Source organism: Cuculus canorus, chromosome 4, assembly GCF_017976375.1.
Source record: "Cuculus canorus isolate bCucCan1 chromosome 4, bCucCan1.pri, whole genome shotgun sequence".
Classification (NCBI taxonomy): Eukaryota; Metazoa; Chordata; class Aves; order Cuculiformes; family Cuculidae; genus Cuculus; species Cuculus canorus.
The window spans coordinates 44,856,603-44,865,000 of NC_071404.1; the positions used below are offsets into that span (position 1 = coordinate 44,856,603).

General features: G+C 34.7%; 1 protein-coding gene across 3 annotated transcripts in view; it reads right to left on the minus strand.

Moving 5' to 3' along the window:
* Nucleotides 1-1,661: 1,661 nt before the first annotated feature.
* GRIA2 (glutamate ionotropic receptor AMPA type subunit 2) overlaps nt 1,662-8,398 on the minus strand; it is a 96,310-nt gene continuing 89,573 nt past the window's right edge. Inside the window, exon 17 of one of the 3 annotated variants that reach the window (XM_009565712.2) lies at nt 1,662-8,398. This exon is cut by the window's right edge and continues 1,445 nt beyond it. The gene's annotated coding sequence lies outside the window, so the exon portion shown is untranslated. The other 2 variants (XM_009565713.2, XM_009565714.2) reach the window with 2 other exon arrangements.

Here is an 8,398-nt window from a genome sequence, read left to right on the forward strand (position 1 = left end):
TATATACATATATGATTAATTCTTTAGAATCTTAAATAAAATATGAGCTAAGCTCTGCAAGGTGATGACTTTGATGAGGACATTTGCAGAAGATCTGTTTATACTAGAAATTACAAATGGTATGCAATGGTGATGGAATTCCGCAGGAAGAGGACACAAAGCATTAATTCACATGCATTTTGTGCTGATCCAGAAAAAACCTGACACTGCTAGGTTTGAAGATGTAACTGAAAGGAGAAAAAAGTACTGTGCTAATCTACTTCCTAAAGAAATTTCCTTTGTGCACTTCACTGCATGCTCAATAGCAATACCTACGTCTCTGTATAGAATTCAGTCAATTAGGGCTGATTCTGCAAAAATCTCTATGTACACATTTTGACCTTTATCTCTCTGTACACATTTTGACCTTTAAAACATTATTTTCTACTCAGGGGAAGACAACTGCAGAACACAGAATTCACTTAGTTTCAGCTCTCATTAAGGGATGCTCATAGGTGAGTCATTTTTTTTTAAAGGCACATTTTCAAACACCTTTCTGCAGATTCTTCAGCACTGTCCAGTCACATTCTGTGCTATTCTTTTAAGAAATAATGCATTTACTTCTTTTCCCCCACTGATCTCTGTGTCTGCAGCTGCACCACAAAGAAAACTGTACAAAACAAGTCAACAAGCACATCCACATGGAAATGAAATCAGACAGAAAACATCTATTGTTACATATGGCAATACTACGATCTATCTACATGGACATGGGAACATTTTTTACAGTATCTAGGTGACTTCACTGATTCTTTGCTATAGGGTGAAGCATTACGTATTTTCAGAAGAAAAGAGCCAGTGTTCAAAATAAAAAAAAGACTAGCTTGACTGATAATCCACATTCCCCTCAGTAAACACTTTTTTACCAACTGTAGTTAAAAGCTTTAAAAATAAAAACAAATCTTGAAAAGTACTGCTGACAAAGAAAGTAAAAAAAAAAAAAAAAGATAATTACTCCAGCTAGCTGCTGAAATCCTGACTTTAAAGCCAGCTGAAAAGAAACTCCTCACTTGGAAAGAAAACAACCTTATTCCCTGATTTGGAACTGATGTCATGCAGGCAGCTGGAATACAGCCTGAATTTAAGCTAAACAGGAAGTCTGGCTCAGAACAATTTCATAGAGTAGCCTAAAATAGCTAATACCTGGAAGCTGGATTGGTGTAAGTGTTAAATGGCAAAGGCTATACTCAGTGTCTATAACCATTATGACACATTTCTATGATTCAGCAACATGACAAAATTTACTGAACCATTTCTAATTTTCTAACTTAAATGTAAACGTAAGTTCTATTTCTTTCTAAGCAACATCACATTTTCAAGTCATGGCTTCAAACCACCATCCTATAGTCACACTAAAATCTGGCCTGTGTTCTCCTATCCACTCATTTGTTGCTTATTGCTTCTAACAAGACACAGGGTTTTTTTACAGTTCTTTTAAAAAGAAAGAAAAAAGGAAAATAGCACAGATCAAGTGATGTCACACTAAGCAGGTTTAGTTCACACTTCAATTATTTGTACTGCTTATACTTATGTTAGTGATCAAAGGATGCCCTTTAAAAAAAAAGTAAAAAAAAAAAAAGCATAGTTTTATTATTTTTATATATATATATATATATATATATTATAATACAGGTCTGACACCACAGGAAAACCACTCGGCAACCTAATAATCCTCTGATTTACATAGCATATTACAACATGCATAAAGAAAGCCTGTCCACATACTATAATCTTAGCAAGCATATTACAAAAAAAAATAACACCTACATTCTCAAGATCCCGTCTACTGAGCTTATACATTTTCTTTTATGACAATAATGTCATAATTCATAAAGCAGGGACTTTTTTTGCCCTGTGAGAAAAATTTCCATAAAATTATTCAGCCAGCCAAGATGGCTGTGCTTAGTTTTCGGGAGTGAGGGTAAATGAGTTTCTGTGAGTTTCTCCTATGCTGAGAAAACATATGATTATTTCATATTAAAGCAAATTTACAAAAGTTACATTCTGAATGTTCTGAATACAGATGGCCGTAGTTCAGGGAAGGAAAAAAAGCTTTTCAGATAGTGTGGCCAAGGGGAAGAAGGGGACAGCAATCTCGATCAGTATAAAGTTCAGCGGAGAAAGCTTTTGCATCTTGATGACAGTAACAATTCAGTTTTGCTAGCGTGTGCGCATCTACTGTGATCCCAGGGGAGATCACTGCCTGACTGCATAGAGACAGCTGGGAAGTTCAGACTTGGTCCTGACACCCCAGCTTTCCTGGACTTCAGCATGGAAGGGTCTGACTAAAGCGTACCACGTCACTCTCCTCAGAGGAGTCTTTGTCCCTGCTCTCTGAGAGGGATCCTTTAAGAGGTGTGAGTCACAGCATACACTCATCAGCTCAACGACTTTGAGTGACTTGGGCAACACCTCTAATCAGCAAGGAGGGTATGCAATGTTTTTTTCCTCAATGTGCTAAAATCTCTCCCAACGATAAAAGATCAAAAACTAAATTACAAGCGTAAAACAACAGAGATCTACAGAAAACAGCTTATAAGGTGGGCTAAGCAGAACTGATGAACATCTTCCATATCTGATTGCAGATCTACAATGCTAAAACAAAGTACGTATTTCCGGTCCCCTAAAATAAGAAAGAGCATACAGTGAAAGAGTGAAAACTATTCTTGTGGAAAACAAGTACTTTAGGTACCAGGATGAAGAAAATATGTCAAGTAAAGTCCTACTCTCACTTAAGATAATGGCTTTATAAAAACAGTTTATCACACGCTGCATTTTTCTGTTCAGAAGCTGCGTATTTAAACAACATGGTAAAGCCACAGTTACAACGTGAGTGAGTTCCTATAGCTTATACTACTCATTTGGCTATGCCAGTAAAAAAATAATACAAAACGTGGACAAAATACTGCCACAGCACCATAGGAGTACATATTATTGCACAGTATTCAAAGTAGGTAGTGTGGTACCCAGCCCTGTCAATGCCCGGTATTTTGTTCTGGAGGCATTAACTTCATATAGAGGTTTTGGTTCAGAAAATCAAGTAATAGTTTACAAAGAGTAATATTTTATTTGCCCTTGTTCATGTTATGTTAGAGTTAACTAAACCTGAGCCTTTTAGATTCATTATGTGGATTTTTAAATCGGTAAGACACTGTAATTTGAAAAATCAAGCATATGCATGCATATACATAAACCTATCACCCCCACCGATGAAGTGAGAGGCAAAAACACACGCAATAATTTTAATTTGACCTTTTTGTGTAGGCCAAAGGCAGTGTGGAAGAGCCCTGTTTAGGTCAATTAATTTCTGTAGCACTTAATCCTGTCACTGAGAACAAAGATGATCATAGGAGTCACACCAGGTTTCAAAGTTCTGGGATTCAATGTCGATTCCCATCGGAATATCATGCTGTCCTATGGAAACGTAAGATCCCATGTATTCATCCCAAGGGCAGTAAGGCACTCGCTTATGAACCTTCCTCTCGCTACTGGCCCTACTATGAATTATTGCTGTGGTCATCGACATTTTTTAGAATCAAACTCGGCACTAGTTTTACTTTTGCATTTCCCTATTTGTGTGTGGATATGTATACATACATATATATTGGAACATCCACATTTTCATGTACCAGCAATTCTGCTTCTTTATTAACACACAGTAGCTTAAACTGAACAATGAATTCCAGCTACAGGTAACTCGTATGAGCTGCCAAAACACTTAGTTCCAGATTTATGTAAATAGTCTTCCAGCAGTTTTGTGAAACTATTTAAAACAACAGTAACAAATATAAAACCGAGCATCTGGGTTAAAATAATGACATCTGTATTACTGTATATTTACTCATTGTGACAATATAAAAAGTAGCTACTTCTTCAAAAACCAGAAAAATACTTCTGTGAATATTCTTCTATTTCGGAGTACAAGATAAACTAAATGTGTTTGTCATTTATAATGAAACTAAGATGGAAGCCAGCTACTGAAAGATCTGATGTTATCTATCTGTAAAGCATACTATTAAGTTCAAGAGCTAGATTTTGACCTCTTTAATTACATTTTTTACTTAAATTACAGAACATGGTGCTGAGAGGCAGGCAGTAAAAATACAACTTGAAAATTGGGTAAAAAGTTGTCATATAAAAGCCTCCAAGTATATTTTTAACAACATCCTCTCGATGTTTCAGTAAAACACAAACCAGGAAGACTCTGGGCTCTCTGTTTCTAAGAAGCTAGCACATATATGCAGTCCTAGCATAAAACGGCTCTAGAAACAATTTTTATTTTCAACAATTGTTTACCATAAACTAAAACATAGAATTTTCATTTCAAAACGGCACTGTAAGTTTTGAAAAGAAAAGAAATAATTGTGAGTAACTCTGAGTAATTTTCTATCCTTAGGAAATAGGGTTAAATCCTCTCTGGTGTTACTTCTGGATGCTCCATCACCTTTTAGAAGTGAAGGGACACAGAAGAATGACATAAACTTGCCTCTCCAACTCCTACTTCAGCTTTGCCTACCTGCTTTCCCTCTGTGCATGGAAACGTGAAAAGGAGGCAATGTGGTCCTGCACAGCTCATGGGATACACTGAAACCCCTTTCTTTGTAGTATTTCCCCTAAACCCAGATGTGAACTAACTGAAACAATTTCAAGGGGTTGGTCTAGGCAGTAATGTTTAGCACTCCTTTCCTATTCTAGAAGACATATTTTTTTAAATAGATTTAAATTCTTTAAGCCATATAAATAAAATTCACTATTATTTAAATATGTATTTTACATCAGTCTTCCAGTTGGAAGAATCATAGAATTATAGAATAGTTTGGGTTGGAAGGGACCTTAAAGATCATCTAGTTCCAACCCCCCTGCCATGGGCAGGGGCTAGTAGGGTAAACACTTTAACAGAGATGAGTCAGTCTTGGAAAGTCAGCATTTGTTAAAAAAAATTATAAATTAAATGTGAACTTTTTCTCTATATCTATAGCACATTTCCCTTTAAGTGAGGGTTTTAAGTGTGTTGTGAGGAAGAACTTTGGGTGAGCGCAACAAAGTCAACGATGTGAAATTAAGTGCATTTCCTTTAGGTACAACAAATCTTCTTACCACTCAGGTAAGCAAAGCATTGAGCTGTCTAGAGAGGTAGCCAAATTTTTATTAGCAATGAGAGATGTACAAAGGAGGCTGATAGAACAATACAGCGGATGGTGCCACTTGAATTAAGGGTGTAGCTTAGGTGATCTATCTTTCCCACTTATATCATCACTGTTTCTTTAATATAGACATATGCAGTGAGCTATAATAAACCTTTCTAATGACTGCCAAATCAATTTTTTTTAAAATTATTATATAGAGTATTTATATTTCCTAGCTGCATACCAAGCTAAGAAGTATGTATTAGAACTGACTGCATGAGGTGGAGCAAGAGGGAAAGAAAGAAAACGCATCATGTAATATACTGTAACAATAAGATTAGGGACTGTGGGAAGGCCTCATGACATGTAAAAGCCGCAGGTGAGTTAAGACTCTAATTCTCAGAATTTTTGTTTTGTATCTCACCATGTTCTAATTTTTTGTCACTTGTTTACAGAAGTAATATTTTCAATACTTCTTTTTTTTTCCAAATTCCATAAATTTTATGTTGAAGCACTAAATGATTCTAAGTGAAGTTGTGATTATCAAAACGATATTCAATACTTTAAGGAAATCTCTAAAAAAAAATAGATGCATAACAAATGTTGTAGATATCATTTCAAGTTCCTGTAGGCCTTCTGCTATTAAATGTAGACATGCTTATAGCATTCAAGACAGAAAAAAGAATAATTTCAGGGCAATTTGATGATTGATCTATTTGAAGGAGCCCCAAAGTTTAGAGTATTAGGAGTAGTATGAGCAGAAATTTCATGAAGACCAATAGTAAACACAGATTGACTGTAATTTGCCACACAGGTGTCATTACTGTATACAGTTCTCTAACTTTATTATGTCTCACACACGTATATAGTACTCACTATTATCTACAAAAACTGACGCGAGGGAAAATGTTCTAAGTCCACAGCTAAGTAATTTACTGAATTTGCCATAATATGAATTCCTAATAGAATTTGGACCTGATAGATTTTTCACAGCAAATTTTTGTGATCCCATGGCAGCTTAAATGAAATGACGTTATAAATAATAAACTTCAGTACTGTGAAAGAAGTCTGAGTAGCCTCTAGGGATATAATGCCAAACAGCTGCTGCTGATTCTATTTTGCTGGTGACCGCTGTATTCATACAAATAACTGTAGCAAATGATAGCTGAAATAATGTATTTGTATTTTAAAATACAATTATTTGTGCATGATACTTTGGGTAAAGTAGATATATTGTCTATATCTATCAGCCAAAGAGGAGGCTGATAACTGGAAACACACTCTGTTAAAATATGTAATACATTTAAATAAAAATGTTGAACCTTTCTTTCACACTGCAAACCTCTCAGACTCAATTTGCTGTTACAGTAAACTCTGTTGCCTAGTAGCAACACTACTAATATGTGTCTAAAATACTTGTCATTTCTCAGGTTCTTTCTCCCCTTTGGACACATCAACAGTCTGCTGAAGTAAAAAAATACCGCTTCAAGCTGACAAATTTTAAATAGAGTTACTCAATACTTAACCTACTAGCATTATCATCCTATCATAGTGCCATTATAACCATGATCAAGGAGGTTACATTCCAGAAACACCATTATATTGTTGGCAAGAAAGTTACATTACTTCGTTTAGCGATAATGCAAACTTCAGTAAATCTACCCCTGAGTGACAAGATGATCTGGGGGAAGATTTATACTCTCTTTGCAAAATGCTTCAAGGAAATTTGACGCCTGTGGGGACAAATAGGTTTGCTCTATGTAAAGAAAATACATTTAAAACAAATAAGAAACCAGATTTCAATAATACTAAACAGACATTAAAGGTCTTTTGCCTTTTTTAAGAAGATTTTTTATGTATGATTGTAGTTTATACAACACTCCAGAAAAGCCATCATGTGTTAGATTGAAAAATAAAATCAGAAGCATTTTCTGTCATATAGATATACATGAAAAAACGGGAACGTTAATGTCTTAGAAAGTGTATGTCCAGCTTTGTACTGTTACTCATTTAACAAAGCAGAAAATAAGAGACTGTACTGTAAACAAAAAGCTACAGTAAAAGGACAGTTTGAAATTTACACAAGTTTGAGTTCATAAACATTTTGGTTGCTCCGTAACAGTTTTTATATAAAATGAATAAAAAACCCTTGGACAGCTTTCATCACTCTTGACTACTTTTCACTTAAATGCACACAGACATACTTTATATAGCAATATACTGATGTACTGTAACATGGATATTAAACTATGATTACTGCTTTTTAACGGAGATGTGTATTATCCAATCAATATTATCTGCAATTGAAATACCCATACATTATGTATTCCCATCATGTTGTTAAGTATAAAAACATGAAAATATAACTTTACATTATTTCAGTTATATACATTAGTTCAGGCTTGACAAAGATTTTTTTTATGCTATGATGTTTAGAGGAATAAGCCCAGAGGTACAATAAATAGCTTTCCACTGTATACAGTAACGCAATTTTACTTTCTCAAAAAGTTTAGATTACCATGTGAATATTATTTTAGTTTGGTCATTCTAGCATTGAACATTAAAAATCAGAATGCATCCCCCAACATTCCTGATGAGGAGTAATGCACAGAACACCTATGTATTACAGACGTGTCAAGAAATGGTTTAATTAGGGAGAAGTTACTGTTAAGTTTGACATTGCAAACACTGCATATACCTCTTTTGCTGACCACACTGAGAGTATACACTGTGTTCACATGCTTGCAGAAACAGGCTCAGAGCTTGTACCACAAAAAGGGATTTAAATTTTCTGATGCTCTGCCTTCTCCAATGTTCAGTTAACATTTTACTTAAGCTTGAGACATGGATTTCAACTAAAACTGCAAGTCATATTTCAAATTTTATTTCAGTCCAAAATAAAACAGAGATTTACTCATACTGCATGAGGCAGGGTATCCACAATGCAGAAAAATGTAAGCTGTTAAACTAAATGTACAGAATTTTATCTACAGGGAAAGCTAGAAAAACATGATGTTGTTTTGATTTGCATTAGCATTTAAATTAACGTTATTGCACCCCTCCTAGGATTCCTTTTTGCTTTGTAAGTAGTTATCATTTTTAAGTACACAGAACATATGGTAACTTCAGATAGCAAAGAATATTCATAATGATTAAGATTCAGGAAAGTTTTTATACTTCCATCCGTACAGACTTGCACCTAATTCCAATTATTATCAATCTTAATTCAAAAA